The sequence below is a fragment of the Chelonia mydas genome, chromosome 3 (genome assembly GCF_015237465.2).
Source record: "Chelonia mydas isolate rCheMyd1 chromosome 3, rCheMyd1.pri.v2, whole genome shotgun sequence".
Taxonomy (NCBI): domain Eukaryota; kingdom Metazoa; phylum Chordata; order Testudines; family Cheloniidae; genus Chelonia; species Chelonia mydas.
Window position 1 is genome coordinate 99,349,803 of NC_057851.1, and position 16,592 is coordinate 99,366,394.

At 41.4% G+C, this 16,592-nt stretch overlaps 2 long non-coding RNA genes across 2 annotated transcripts in view; one reads left to right on the plus strand and one right to left on the minus strand.

Annotated features, from left to right (window-relative positions):
• LOC119565787 overlaps window positions 1–16,592 on the plus strand; it is a 58,202-nt gene that overhangs the window by 28,414 nt on the left and 13,196 nt on the right. The gene's annotated exons all lie outside the window — the stretch shown is intronic.
• Window positions 6,292–10,847, minus strand: LOC122465055. The gene is made up of 3 exons (XR_006289606.1): window positions 10,455–10,847; window positions 8,996–9,106; window positions 6,292–6,966 (listed from the first exon to the last, which is right to left on the minus strand). It is a non-coding gene; the product is annotated as an uncharacterized LOC122465055 (long non-coding RNA).

Sequence of the window (16,592 nt, forward strand, 5' to 3'; positions counted from 1 at the left end):
GAGCCTGAGTCAGCTGACACTGGCTAGTTGTGGGTCTTTAATTGTAGTGTAGACATGCCCTATGTGTGTTCCCTATTCTCTCCCCACTTCTCACTCAGCTTGGGAGGAGTACATCCACATCAAATATTTGAGAGGTCTATTCAGCAGTCACAAAGAATCACTATCTGAGTATCCCTTTATTTGCATAAAGAGAATATAACACATCCAAAGTTTGGGGCAGAGAAGAGCAGTAGGATTCAGGAACTGGAAGAGCTGAGACAGACAGACTGTAAAGGGAACTGTGGAAACTAAAGAAGCTGAGAAGTAGAACAACATGTCCAGTTTTTTGTCCTGATTTGGCTCCAGAGTATTAAGTGTTGATTGATTCCTGAGACTTAGACTGCAACTGTATGTGTGTGCGCCAGAAGAGTTTGTGGTATGTGCACAACACCTGTAACTTGATTTGTTTTCTGATTCAAGCTAGCTTTAGTCTCCTGCTTGTGCACCGCTGCAATACTTTCCCACCCTGCGGTGGACTTTCTATTGCTATGGGCTCTATGCCCCGGTTTCTACTGGCAGGACTTGGTGTGTGGTTACAGCTCCTAGTATTCTAAAGTAAATATCTTTACTGTGAACTTTTTGGGCCTGGTTTTCATTTATATTAAGGCCCCTTAACACTGTTTTGACAGTGAGCATAAGTTACATTGTACCTACTTCAAGGCTCCTTTATGCTGCCAGAGCAGTGTGAATGGGCTTTAGTGTAAATGAGAATTTGACCCTGACTATTACAGTTCAAACTGAAGCTGCATTATTCCATCTGGACTTTTGCCTTTAGCAACAAAGGAACTGTGCCCTGCCAGAGAATCTTAAACTTATGAGAAACAGGTAACTAATTGGTGACAATGGGTTACAGTATTGATTAATTCTTAACTACTTTTGATAGAACAGAGGGGAAGGACATAGCACACACTATACAAGGTCAACCCAGTAACGGCCTGAAGATGTTAATTCATGATCAGATCTGGGCGCTTGGGGTTTGGGTGACAGATATATTGATAAGGTGGGAGAGGTAATATCTTTTATTGGATCAATTTCTGTTGGTGAAAGAGACAAGCTTTTGAGCTATGCAGAGTGTACACTCAGAGTGTCACAGCTAAACATAAGGTTTGAGTCAGTATGAATGAGTGTGACAATGGCACTGTGGAATTCCATGTTTATTTCCATATCAAATCTGTTCAGATGCCAAGCAAAAGGATGTTTTTTTCCAACATGGGTTTTAGGTGGCAAGCTCAGTTTGGCCTATTGGATTAACAGTTTGGAGATCAAAAGGGCTGCAGCCCAGAGATTCACTGCTTGTGTTCACTGCAACCATTAGCTCGAGGACTTGAGGTACTCCACCCGAGCTAGCCTAGTGCAAGTGAGAATGACAACTCTGCAAAACGCTGGAACCACACAGAGTTATTGGATTAGCACAGTGATTTCATTAGCAGCTGGAGAGCTGCATATCACAAGGGACAGCAGTACATGCTAGCTAGTGCAAGCTAAAAGTGCCACATAATTGGAGCTCCAGGATTTTGTGAGTGGATGGGAGCAGGGTTAGGATAAAACTAGAGTTATGGCTTGAGCTAACAATACAGTGAAGACAAACCCTAAGAGAGGCGGGACCTCTTGGTTCCACCCTTGAGGGAAATGTCACCTGAGGGGGGCACTCAAGAAGGCCTAAAGTACAGCTTGCCTGGTAACCAGGACAGTCCTCAGTGACACCTGTGCAACCTTCAGAGAGGCTTGCACAGGTGTAACTAATAGGCACTATCAGAATTCAGAAAACCAGTTCTTTTAACGAGGCACAAAGTAGACTGAAATGAGGCTCCCTCTCCTGTAGCTGTACTGACTCTGCAGTGCAAAAGTGACTACAAAATAGCATGGGCGGTGGGTATCATAGGCCAGGGGAGGGTAAGCCTCCCCTAACCCAGGCTGTGGTCCCACCCACGGCCTGGCCCGAGGCCCTGTCCTGGCTCCTGCTCTCCCCTGAAGCTGGCAGGATCTTAGCTCAGGCTGGTAGCCTGGAGCTAGGGCTTGGCCAGCTGGCTGCTTCGGCTGGCAGCCAGGGGTGGTCCGGGGCGGTTTGAGGCTGGCCAGCAGCCTCGGGGTTGGGCCAGCACTTGGGGGCTGACGGGCAGCCAGGGGTTATGGCGGTTTGGCCAGGGCTCCTCCGACTATGGTGTGTGTGGGGCCTTTGGGTTCGGGTGTGTGGGGTTGGCGGGGGGTCTGGGGGCTAACCTCCCTGAAGAGGGCATTCACGTGCTGCCTATGCAAAATAGTAAAATAAACTGCCACTGACATCAGTAAATGCCACTCTGGCTGCTCACAGGGAGAAGGTATGTCAAAAGAGAGAAGGTGCCATTTTTACTGAGTTACTTTTCAGGTCAGAGTTGAATTTTAAGCGATGTGAGATGGTAGAACTCCTCTATATATAAAGCTAGAGTGGCAAGGAGATTCATAAGTGTATGCAAACTATATGATGATGAAACCAGGATCTCAGGAGATGTGCACAGAAGGTTTAAACATTCAAATCAGGAAACTAGCAATTGTGACAAGCCTCTAAGTGGGAAACCTGCATCAGCAACAGCACACATGCATGCTGAAAAGGAAGAACAGCGCATTAGGGGAGACTGATGAATAATCCCTGGTGACCTTGTTGCTTATTTGGACTGCAATTCTGCTCAAGCATGCAGAATCATACACAAAATGGACTTTTCTAGAGTTTGTGAGTGCCGGGTCCCAGGAAGAATCGACAAGGAACACAAAACCAGCAAAGAGCGATGGTACCTGGGAAATGCCCCTCCTACAGATAGGAATAATATTAAATATGGAAGATATTAAAAACTAAAAAACAACCTTGGATGATCCTTCCAAAGTGACCTCAATGTTTTGTTCAGAGTTTTGTTTGAAGATTGTGAGCTGGCTTCTCCTTTGCATCCTGGCCCCTTGTGTCACCTGAGCAATTCAAAGGACTTGAAAAGAAGCTAGTTCTGCCCAGATGAGAATTTCCCCAATGCAGGGGGGACTGTCAGCTGGTGCAGAGCCAGCACAGGTGGCTCTTGCTCTGCCATACCCCCAACTGACCCTAGGAGAGAAGACACATTGATGGCCTGTCAAGGCAGGAGTCGGTATGGCCAGACTATGAGCCCTAGGGACAGTAGCCTGTAATCAGGAGTTAGAACAGCCTTTGCTGAGCTACAGGGAGGCAAGACCCCATCCTGAGAATCAGGAATCTGTAAGTAGTTCCCTGATGTCCCTACCCCTGGCCACACTGAGGGGAAGATTAGCACAGCAGAGACTCTGGACCACTCGGATTTCAGTAGCTGCATTTTTTGTTCAACATGGGCCTGTTCCAGTCCCCATTAAATCAGTGGGAGTCTTTCCATTCACTTGCATGGGGTTTGGATCAGGCCCCATCTGATTGAGAAAAGTGACATAGGCCAACAACATTATTAATAATAGCAATAGAACTAATGATAGATTATGTTTATGTAGCATCTTTCTACGGAAGGATTGTGTACTCCATCTATGCACACAGGAACTACTTCACCAACCATTGAGATGCAACCACTGCTGGGGTGGAATGTGGCAGTGGTTGAAGAGTTCACAGCAATGCTATATAAGGAGAATACTTCCAGTTTTTCTGGCTCCAGTGCAGCACATAACCTCATAGCAAAATTTTATGTAGAAGCAGGGTGAAAAAGCATGACCTGCAGGAAGGTTGGCCCACTTCCCATACTGGCATTTCTGCTGAGAGAAGCTCACTAAATATTTTCCTCTATCTTTTTTTATCCTCAGCTGCGCTCCACGAACTTTTGAGCCTAACTTAATTTAGTTTCAGCTATGCTGTTAATCTTCTTTTTATATTTATCGCCCCCTTGCATTTCTTCCAGAGGAGAATTAACTGTGGTGTATACTCAGTATATGTACAAAATCCTGCCAACATGACAGGTGATTCAATGGTGCACATTCAAAGGCAAAAGAAAAGAGAGTGTTTCAGATCACGAAGATGTCTCTCTGGAGCAAAGTTAGGAAGAACTGCTGAATAATTTAGTGATATGCTCGAAATCCAAGGGAATATCTTGGCTCTAAAGAGAATTTTTTGTCCCTCGAGAATGTCTAATATTGAGCAGGCTTAAAGATAAAAATTCCTGCTCTGCCCTCCATCTCTCAGGCAGCATATGTTTCAGAGCAGTAATGCTGAACTATCAGATTTTATCTACCCGTTGACACACGCTTTTTGTTTTCTTGTTTGAATCTTAATAATTGCTACTGCATTTCCTACAGATGCTATATAGTGAACAACTGCTAATGGGGGTAACACTGAAATATACAGGAAGGAAATGGAGCTTTTCTCCCAAAAAGCTCTCGCTGAGTAGACAAGGATAGTTCTGTACCAAATATTACACTGCAATTAAGGATTAATATTAGGCAGAGCAGAACATCCAGTGCTATGAGGGAGACAAGTTCAGCATGCCCAGTAACAGGGCTGAGCTAATGGGAAGAATTTATAGAAGGGATTTTCACTTGCAGGATGAAAGCTATAGGATTTCATTTCAGATAAAAGATGTCAGTAGAAGCACATCCTCTCCTACACACAATTAATGCAATTGACTTGTACAAGCATCAGATAAGCACAGTCATAGACAGTGTGTGTTGGAAGATCAAGATGAGTGAGCAGTGTCTGTTGTTAGAGGTAGCGTAATCTACAGCACACTCCACCCTTTTAGCCCTCCTGAGGGTCTTGGGGGGGTTCTCCAAACTCACTAGCTAGGGAGAATCAATTAATGCTCAGAACATTATTACGATTCTGAGATTAAGGATCAAAGCTGAGGAGTCAGCTCTGGAAAGATCAACGGAAAGGGGTGCTGAAAAAAAGGCTATCTTTAGGCAATTGCTTAACTCCCTGGCTCTTAGACTTTTTCCATATTAAAGCCATCTCCCTTCTACAGGCTAATTTCACATCTTACCCCATAGTAGGTGGGAGTTGCTTGGTTACATGAAAAAGTGATATTAGGATAGGAGGAAAATATACGCTCTAATGTGATGGATGTGATTGCCAGGTTACATTTATTTGTTAGTGTTTCTGAGGTTTGTTTGCTCACCAAACCTCTGGGACTTTCAGGTTATTACTTCCAAGCCTCTCTTCATTGCTAGCTTGCTCTGTTCCGCTCTCTAGATCACTTAACAGTGAAGTTTCTTCTCCTGTGTTTGCTACCATTCCAACTTTTGACTCACCCACACATTTGACCACAAATAAACTTACATTTGAAAATATTTTTTACTTCCCTTAGTCTTTATCTGTTTGGTCGTCTACAGAGATTGCAAGCTTTGTAGAGCAAGTACTCCCACTGCCTTCAGTGGGACCAGGATTTCACCAACACTTGGCATATAATGGACTCTGCTGGAGCAAATGATAACGAAGAGAAATACCTGACAACACAGTGCATTGAGCAATCGTGCAGGCTACTAAGAGGGGGTGTTCTGTGTGTTTCAATTCTAGGCGGTCAAAAGAGAGATTCTCAGAAATCAAGATACCAAACTAAACAGACTTCAAGGTCAGTTGCAGTCTGACCATTCTTACATTTAGTCAACAGTTGATGCTGCCTGAGAGACAGAGGTAACCTGAGGGACCCTGAGCCCACTCTCTACCACAGGTTTCCAGCCCCGGGACCCTAAACAATTGGGCTGGAAACACAAACTGCTCTCTGTCCTTCCCAAAGTTTCTTCCTGTGGGCTCAGCCTGGACCTAATCCTGTACCCTTTCCTCCTGGTTTCTCAGTCTTTCTGGAGCATTGACTCCCAGTCTACTTTCCCTGGAATCTCCTCCAATTGGCCACAGGCCACTTGTCTATCTCCCAGCAGGAAGGTGGGCTAAATCTCGCTTAGGTGAGGCTGAGTCCCAACCCCCTTTAAAGGGCCAGCTAACCATGTGACACAGAGCAAAAAAAAAAATGCATGAAAGGCTGCTGTTGTGTACTAGAATAATGAAACTCAAAGCTTGCAAACATTCAGAGGAAGGTTTTAAGGTATGAAATGCACACTTCTCAAATGACCAAGGATTATCAGTATCCTGTATTTTCTCATAATTAAACATTTGGGGACGTTTTGCATAATCCATGGCATCTAAAAGTTAATTACTGATACAACAGTGAAAAATAATCATATTTTTATAACCAGTTAAAACTTTTCTTAATCACATTTCATGAGACCAATTACATTTGCATTTCCATAGCAACCTGAAGCTCTTCTTCATCAGCATGACCCCTATCTGGCTATTTTCAGTATTTTTTAAAAAAAAAACACTCTGAGGAGAGATTCATAAATGGCCTACTCCTTGCTGAGGCAGAAGTAGTGTAGCCTCATTGACTTCCAGTCATCAGTACTTCATATTATTTCCATTAGGAAAGATTATTTAGGGCAAACATCTGGGGTTTGTAAGTGTCTTGCAGGGAGCAACTTGCAAAATGGTATGCATAAGGAAATATATCCTAAGACTATAGATGGCAGCTGCCAGCAACAATGACCTTGCAGGGCTTATGTAGAATCACTATTAATGTGTTCTGCCATGGGCAGCGATTTTACTATCCAGGTGGGTCAAAGTTTAGAGATGGCTGCATTTGAGGATTAGATTCAGTACTGGATGACTCATGAAATTCCCTTATCTTTTTTTCCTTATTTATCCTTATCACTTATCTTTTTATGTGATCTCTGATTCTAATGCAGCCACCTCTATACTTTGACTCTCTTGGACAGTAAAGTTGTATGCATACCAAACCATGTTATCTTTTAACTTGGAGTAAGGGACCTGAGCTTGACTTACTGTTAATAAGCCCTTCAAGTCGAGTGCTCTAACTTTGTTGGCAGCAGTTGCAGTCTCTAATCCATTTCCTTTTCTCTCTGTGTTCAGTATTTTGCATGATTCTCCCTTCCCTTTAAGTCAATCTTTAAAAAACAAAAGTGAAATTAGATCTTAAGCATTAGGTACATAACAGAGGTCACTGTGTGTGTGTGTGGGTGGAGAATGTGCAAATGAAAGCAGTAACTGAGTTTGTGAAGGAGTTTGCTGTGGATACAGGATGGGCCTCCTCTCTTGTCACTTACATGGATTTAGTGTAAATGTAATCAGAATAAGGTTCAGGGGAGTATAGTTATTAAACAGGCCACAGGAGACAAGCATTAATTGAACTATTGAAGAGCAAGGGGAGAAGTTTGAACTAATACTTTCCCCGATTGTTTTTAGATGGCTTTTTTTTTCTATTTATGTGACATGAGGTAAATTTAAAAGAACTAAATATGTACTATTTGGCTAAATGGCTTAGCAATATGGGGTCACAACCCGTTACAAAGTAAATGAAGGGTAACAACAGAAAGGAGGGAGAAGAATTGCTTGGGTGCTGCTGCCTAGCTAGGAGTAATGACATAAAGTTAAGTAAAGGAAAAAAGAGGCTGAGTAATAACAAAAGCTTTCTATAGTCTGTTAGATCATAGATCAGATACCCAGGGTAAGTGGTGGAGAGCTTATCACTTGAGATATTTGAAATTTGTCTTCACAAAGTACTGGAGAATATACCGTAGGGAACAATCTTTCCTAGATTCCATAGATTCTAAGGCCATAAGGTACTATAGTGATCATCTATCTGACCTCCTGCATAACACAGGCCATGGAACTCCCCCCCGAACAATTCCTACAGCATATCTTTTAGAAGAACATCCAATCTTGATTTAAAAATTACCTGTCATGGACCCATGGTGGATTGTTCCACTGGTTAGTTACTAGAACTGTTAAAAATATATGACTTGTGCATTATTATAGAGATGGATTAAATGACCTAACCATTTCAAGATTCTCTGAATCTATGACTTTATTAGTTTTATCTTCTATAAATACAGCAAAATTTATCTTCTGCTGGAGAGCTTATTCTGGGTGAACAACACTGGGCCAGATTTAACCTTGGTGCAAACCCACTGAATATAATAGAATTTACTCCAGAGATGAATATAGTGCAAAAGTTGTAACTGTGTAATCAATATTTGAGTTTTTTAAAACCCTGCTAAGTATATAGTCACTGTTTACAAGAAACACGTTACAAAAGAAGCCTTTGAATTTCTGGGGGAAATGGGTATGTAACTCACATAGACTCCTTTGAAACTCTTAGACTAAGTCTCTCATTATACTGGAAAGAATTTTGTGTAAGATACAATATAGGCATTTATTAAAAACCCAATTCTGTAGCCCGAGATCCTCAAAGGTACATAAGTGCCATAGTCCTAAATTTGTGCCATAGTCCTTACTGAGCCAAGATTCCCATCAAAGTCAATGGATGCTTTAGCTGAGTAAGGACATTAGAACTGGGTCCAGTTCTTTGTAGTATCATATGAAGGGCTGATTGAAAGATGGCAATTCACTTCTGCAAGAAATTTAGGAGAAAACAATACAATTTTCAGTTTGTTCACAATTTTTCACTGATCTTTTCAAATTTTCATCAAGACAAAATTTTTCATTTGCATTCAATTTGAAATGAAAATTTTCATTTTGCTTATGTCCTAAATGGAAAAAGTTCATTTTGATTGGGTTTGATTCTAATCAAAATGAAACAAAAATCAGTTTTCAGTTTTTTTCTCCTATCTGTTTTGTTTCTCCCCATTTTTTCCACTGGAAAAGCAATGGGATGAGGGAATGAGGAGAGGGACCAAACCCCCCCTCCTCCCCCCCCCAAAAAACCCCAACACCTGAAAAGCAAAAATATTGAATTTCAATTAGAATTTTTTTTCCATTTGGATGTAAAATGGGACTATTTTGCACGATACAAACAGTTTGTAACATTTTTCATAAAAGACAAAAAACTATTTTTCAGTGGAAAAAAACCCTTAGTGTTATACCAAACTCAGAAAAAAGTATTAAAAAGGGTTACCAATGAGAGCAAAAGTGTGATTTCATGAGTAGCAATGACACAAAGACTCATTTACGTACCTCTGCTTTGCATGTTAAACTATGACGAGGAGGAAATGCACTTGGCCCAGATCCATCCAACACAGCTTCTGACAACAATATCATTAGCCATCAGGCATGCATCACAGGTATCTGAAATTAGAGAGACAAGGCGGGTGAGGAAATATCTTTTATTGGACTAGCTTCTTTTGGTGAAAGAGACAAGCTATTGAGCTACTCAGAGCTCCTTTTCAGGTCTGAAGAAGTTCTTCACAGCTAAATACAAGATGGAACAAATTGTTTATCATAAGTTATTAACACATTAATGGGCCACTTCACCTAAGTTTGTCTCTCTCACCAACAGAAGTTAGTTCAATAAAAGATATTACCTTACCCACCCTATCTTTCTAAATTTATACTAGCTAGCCATTGTCCTGCACAAATGTTAATATATAAGAAAGATAATTTATCCTGTGCCTTGTGAAATGATTCTCTTGGGCCGCAGCAGCAAGCACTTAATATTCAGAAAGGTCTGTCACTATAACAACATTGGGATGGGACCAATCTCTACAGATACACAGGCAGCTTTCCCCACTTCTGCATAGCAAAGGAGATCTTCCACTCCCACAGCTCCATGTTCTCCATCCTTCCGACCTACAGGCTAGGGAGCTGGTTCAATGCTACACACATGTAAAAGGCAGCTACTTATAAACCCACTCCATAAACACAAGGCTGTAAAAATTCTGAAAAAAAAAAAGGAACTCAGTTTCAGACCTTCTTTAAACTGCTGATACTGTTCTCTTTATTTCTGATGAAAAAGCTAAACTTTCTCCAGAAAGCCAAAACTTTTCATGAAATGCTCAGTTTTTTATCCCAAAAAAGTGCACATGGATTTTTTTTTTGAGCCCCACCTGTTTACCGAGTGCTTTGTAGGCACCACGACAAAGGGGAGTTTGAAGGAGAGGATGGTGCAGTGGCTTTGTGGATTTTATTGGGGAGCTCTGTCAGTGCATAAGAGGCAATAAAGGAGACAATCCGAGGGGATGCTGCTTGGAAAATTTTACAGATACCAAGGATTTCCCTAAGTAACATTTAATAAAATGTAAACTTCAGGCTACAGTAACAGTCAAAGTGCAAAACATTGATGACCAGCTGAGGGGAGCTGATGACCTCAGGTCAGAGGCATAGCCAGCAAATGCCAGTGACCCCAACAAATGTTCATTGCCACCGTCATTAATGTTAGTATAAGATTTTTTTTTTAAATAAAGCTTTAAAATGTTATTTTCCCTTATTACCACATGTACCGGGTCATTCTAGAAAATGAACACCTTGTATGTTAGCCAGTCACAGCATCAGATAATTGCCATTTTTTGAGGTTTACTTTAGATCATAAAATGAACGGCAAGGAGTATAATCCTGGTCCCATTAAAGTCAATGGCAAAGCTCCCATTGACTTCAGCAGGGCCAGGATTTCATCACAGGTATCTTCAGTTTTACTTACTTGTTTATGTTCTGCATAAATGGAACCACTGAGTGTTTGCTGATTGTTTTAAAATGTCTTCAGTCCTATTTCCCTCAATGGGTTGGCCTTTCCTTCTTCTCTTGTTGGGTTTATGATGCCAGACTCCCAGTAAGAGTACGTTTCAGCCACAGTTGTTTACAATGCAGTCTGTAAATAATGGATTTCCATTGTTTATTCAAAGTAAAAAGGAAGACCTGCAACTAAGGTTTCAATATCTGGCGTCAGGCTCCCCACACACAGCCCGTGAGCCTCTTTTAAGAAGCCAGGAGTATCCACCCATCTTGTAAATAGTCTCTGTCAAAAGCACATAAGAAAAAAGCTTGGCCAAAGGGAAATGTACAAAATGAATTGTTGTTAAGGATGAGGAAACAGGCAAAAAGGAAAGGTTTTGGAACTCTGAAGTTAAAGTCTTGCCATTTAGCTAATGCTACCAGTACTTGGGGCACAGGCCTGTAAACGGTTATTCCCACACATAGAGTTACTCCTGTGTAGTAGTCAACATTTATATTATGGTATGCCCAAAGGATTCTCTCTGGACGAGGGACCCCATTGTGCTGAGTACTGCACAGACATAGCTAAGAGTGCATTTTTGCTGCAGCTGGGAGGTGTAATTCCCTGCTGAAGTAGATGTACACACGTTAGCGCCGCCTCTGGTAGAACTAATGCACACGAAGTAGCCATATGGTGACGACATCAAGGTGGTGGCTCAGGCTAGCTCCTTTAGTGCAATCTCATCTGAGACCCTTAGGTACTTGAGTAACTAGCCCAGAGCCACACTACTGTTTTTAGAAGATGTATCTCTACTGAGCTGGGAACTACACCTCCTAGCTGCAGTGGAGATTAAGAGACAATTCCTGGCCCAAAGCTGATCAGCTGGGGAAAATGCAGTTACCATTTCCACACCTGTCTGACAGTAGTGTTACTATTTGGAGGCTGTATTACCATTTCTAATACTCTCTCCTTACCCTGTAACTACCTTCAGAATCCTGTGCACGCTAAAGTTGACAAGCTCCCTTTCCAGCACAAACCTCCTGAGTTTGTTATCGACTTGTTTGAAAAAAGACCACACCCAACAAGCTATTTTCAAGCTTTTCTTCATTCAAGAAGGACTGATGTCTATGTGGTGACCTCATAAAGTTTTCATACATGACGCTGTTTCTCAGCTTCGCCACGCAAGGCGCGCCACAAATAATAATATTTCCATGGCAACATAAGAACAACTCTCCTGATTCTACTTTTGCAACAGCTGGCAAGCACATTGGTCTGTAGGGTAATAGATGCACAGTGTGACACCAAGCACAAGATGTGTGTGTCATGAGTCTGGCCCTGCATCACAGAAGGAAAGGTGGGCCCCCATATTTATATGTATTTATTCATTTTTCTTAAAAAGCACCTATCCAGAGCTTTGGGTAAACATTAAAACACACATAATCAGAGCATAAAATTTCCACAAGACCAATCAGAACTGAATAAGCATCCAAACATGTGGGATGCTCACCGAGGGTCTGATCCAAAGCCCATTGAAATTAATGGGAAAAGTCTCACTGGTTTTTAATGGGCTTTGGATCAGGGCCCAAGGTACTCATCTAAAAAAGCACTAAAAAACCTGTGCTTAACTTTAAGCATATGGGTGGTCCTATTTCAGTCAGGGGCTATTCAAATGCATAAAGGTAAGTATACGCTTAAGTTATTTATTGGATCTGGGCCTTAAAGCTCAAAAACCTTTCAAAAGTAACAGTGCCCTTCTAGAATTCCTTTCATATGAGTGTGACAACACACATTACAGGCCCTTGTTTAACATTCCTGACTTGTTTAATATCTAGAAGAGGAAGTAAATTGCATGTTAGGGAAATTAACAGCTTATACTAATTTGAGAGAAGCTACAATCATCAGCAAATAATACAACGTATGTGAAAATTACACACTAGCACTCAGTATAGAAAAATGGGGGCTACTATGTCTGGGGCAAAATAATCCAAAACACAGACATTCAGTGAGAGGGAGAAACCTTTGAACCAATGTTGGGAGTGATACAGGACAGTAACTGGACAAGACTTGAGGCAGGTGGTGGGAGGGGAGGGAGGAGACAGTGAAGTTTTGAGCTGCAAGTGCAGAAGTATCTCATCACAGCACACTGAGGTAATAATCTCTCTGCCAATGCATTTCCTCAGTTGCATTAGTGGAAGGTGGCATAACCCAGGTTGTGGGTCCATTGCAGCAGTACCTGGAGTGGGGATGTACCCAAACAAGCCACCTACAAAATTCCATTTTGCCTAAAAAGTGGCCACGGGAAACTGTGAAACATGCTGATTCAGCACGTCTCACAGGAAGCTTCATCTCATGGAGTGCGAAGCAGATTTCAAAGATGTGCTCCCTAGGTGGAAGCCACAGGATGAATCACCACCCCTTCCACAGCAGCCTCCGTTCTCCCACATGACAGAGATTGCCAATAAGAGGTTCAAACAGAGGCACAGAGAAATTAAGTGACTTGCTCAAGGTCACACATTAGCAATCAGATAGTTATGAACAAAGGGCTGATTTCCAGACTCCCAATCCTGTGTTTTAGCCATTGGACAATGCTCCTTCCCAGATCTCACAATAACCCTAATCTGTTTTTTATGTGTCTAATATTTTAACTGCAGATTGAAAATGTAACACAAGTATAAAGTAGTTACATAATATTACTGTAATTCCTGTAAACCAAGACAGGAAGCAACTCCTCACAGAATCAATAAAACTGCACTGGGATCATAGTGTTCTTTCAGTTTCCAATCCAACAGCACCCTTAACCCAATTACATTGTTTATCTTACATAGGAGGATCCACATTGTTGCTATACCTTGGTATTAATCTCACTTCGCATATTTCCAGCTGGCTTTGAAGAGCATAGACTTTACAGCCCACATTTAACTTATGTCTCCATGAGCACTGAATACCTAGCTCTGACTCAATGCCATCTCTAGTTATGGGTCAATGCTTCCAGAAAAGCAGCCAATCAGCAAGTATCTTGGCAGTTCCCCCTTAATCTTTCTAGCTAGACTAACAAACATATTGAACCAGCCAGGTCACAAGGAAATATCACTGGACCCGCATCTAGTGTTTATGCATTTTCAGTTGACTTGTAGGAATGAAAAATAATACTTGCATATACTGGCCAAAATGCAATGCCATGTCTTCCCTATCCTTTTTATATTTATAACTGTAGTGTGAAATGTTCCATGGGCTCATTTTTGTATAACTTGAGAAAGTAATTCACAGTTCAGCTCTGCCATAGAAGTCCATGCTATTATAAGAGCTTATTCTCAAGCTCTTCTCCCACCCTACATGAGGCAAACAGCACTATAATAACACAATTTCAATCAAGAGCGAGTGGCATGTTTAGTTCCAGCATCACACAGCAGTCAGGTCTGTTGCATGTGTTCCCTTAATAGACGTTGATTCTATCTCATTTTTTTTGGTTTGGTTCTGTAATTTTGATTTCCCGCCGAGACTGAAAATGTTTAATTTTTCCTTAGAAAACAAAACAAAAATAAAAAAGGAATGAGGTAAAGGCTTTATGACTTGCGTTGACTAAATAATTGCAGCTTTAAATAACCATAAATGAAAGAACAAGTTTAGCTGCAGGCTGGACCATAAAAGGCTGTTCCATTTTCTAATGGTAATCTGATTTATGTAATCTGATTGAAGTATATCCTTAAAAAAACACCCAAAAAAGCAAACATACTGAAGTTAGGAGCACCACTGAATGTGGTGCCCTCTAATCATGCTGGAAAACTAGCATGAACTGGCAGATCAAGGGAGATGTATTACACTTTTGATGATCTAATGAGCTTAGTTTTAGAGGGTAGATAAATATAGGCTAGCATGCAAAGGAAGTAGCTCTGCAGCCAGTGATTAAGTGATAACTCTGGGGGGAAAATCACCATAATTTGTAGGAGCCAAGGGGACTTTATTAAAGCATACCTACTGCTGCTTGTGTTCCTTGCTTGTGGGACACTGGGATATACCTTACCTGATTCTCCACATCTCATTCAATAGATGTTTTCAGCACTTACAGCTAAGGACAAACAACCTCTGGGATTTCTAAATAACTTACATCTCTGCTCACATTTCTTCTTACTCCTTTTTCCCCTGACTATGCAAGATGGACACCTGAAGGCAAGTGAAAATGAGGCTGCCCAAAAACAACATGGTGAAGAGCTGTGGAAGCCGAGCTGAAAAACTTGGGGCACAGCTGGGGAACCATTGAAAGATTTGCCAGAAACAGACAGGAGTGGAGGAGCTTCATCACTGTGCTAAATGCCAGAGGCATAATGGGAACATGATGATGATGATGATGCTCTTCCTAGTTTTCCTTTCTGCTCACCTCTTTTGTTTCCTTCCCACACTCTCACTTTTCCGCCCTTTCTTTCCTGCCACGCCCTACTTTTGTGACGCTTCTTCCTCTGTGTGTGTTTGACAGAAAACTGCAGGGTCTGTTGCTAGTAATGGTTATGCATAGGTGTTGGAACTAGAGGTGCTGGGGGTGCTGTCACACCCCCTGGCTTGAAGTGGTTTCCATCATATACAGGGTTTGCAGTTTGATTCAATGGCTCTCAGCACCCCCACTGTACACATTGTTCCAGTGCCCCTGTGGTTATGTGTTCATTTTCATGCAGTCAGTGGCTCATGTGTACCTATATACCATACTTATAAAACCATTGACTGCATGAGGGCCCAACCATCAACCTGTGTATCATGCATATTTTGGGCTAAATTGTGCCTAGCCCTGCACAGAAAAGGGTGAAAGGAAAAGACACCAGAAGTCTTCACTTTCTTCACCCCTGCATAGAAACTATTCACCATATTTATTCTTGAATTCTGTAAGCATAAGAAGGATTGTGCCTCACCAGTACTAGCCTTCCCAAAGGAGACTGGGAGGAGCATCCATCCTCTCTTGCACCAGCCAGTAAAGAATAACCAATGCTGCATTCTTTCAAAGGTCTAAGTACTGAGTTGGACACAATGTATTCTGGTTTCAGAGTAGCAGCCGTGTTAGTCTGTATCCGCAAAAAGAAAAGGAGGACTTGTGGCACCTTAGAGACTAACAAATTTATTTGAGCATAAGCTTTTGTGAGCTACAGCTCACTTCATCGGATGCATCCAGTGGAAAATACAGTGGGGAGATTTATATACACAGAGAACATGAAACAGCGGGTGTTACCATACACACTGTAACGAGAGTGATCAGGTAAGGTGAGCTATTACCAGCAGGAGAGATGGGGGGCGGGGAGGACCTTTTGTAGTGATAATCAAGGTGGGCCATTTCCAGCAGTTGACAAGAACATCTGAGGAACAGCGGGGCAGGGGCGGGGGAGGAATAAACATGGGGAAATAGTTTTACTTTGTGTAATAACCCATCCACTCCAGTCCCAGTATTCTGGAGCATCTACATCAGCCAGTGGCTTAAAGTCACTATCAGGCCCTTTATGTTTGTATATATAATATCGTTGGTCAATTTTTCAATCAAATTTTTATTAATTAAAAAAATTTTTTTTTTCAAAATAAAATGTTTGCAAAAAATTATTTACACCCCCCCACACACACATTTTTAGTTTCTTCAGAAAATTAAAAATGTATCAATCTAATGTCTTCAAGTATAATACTAGGTTCAGAGCTGGCCCATTTCTGCTCCCACAGTGGTGGAAATCTGTAAGTGTGCTATTCCACACTTACACCACTATAGCTGACAACAGAATTTGGTCCTTTGTGTTTAACATAGATGTTAGCTCCTTGGGGCATGGCTCCATTATTGCCAACTTTTGTGATCTTATTGCCAGTCTGATAATAGCTGGTCTTTTCTTTTTTTAAAGCCTCAGCTTCTTTGGTCATGCAATTATGTGAGAATCTCATCTTTCATTTAAAAGAAAACAATGAGTTTCAAAACCTCGTGATTGCAAAGAAAAAGTTGAAAGCATGAATCTGAAAGACTCAAAATCCAGAAAGCAATTAAAAAAACCTTTTGAAATCTCATGATTTTAAAATTATCTCATTTTTGAATGTCTGAGATTGGCAATACTGGATTCTGTTTTCTTCTGTGTTTTATACAGCATTACACTTGTACTGGGTAGTAGTAAC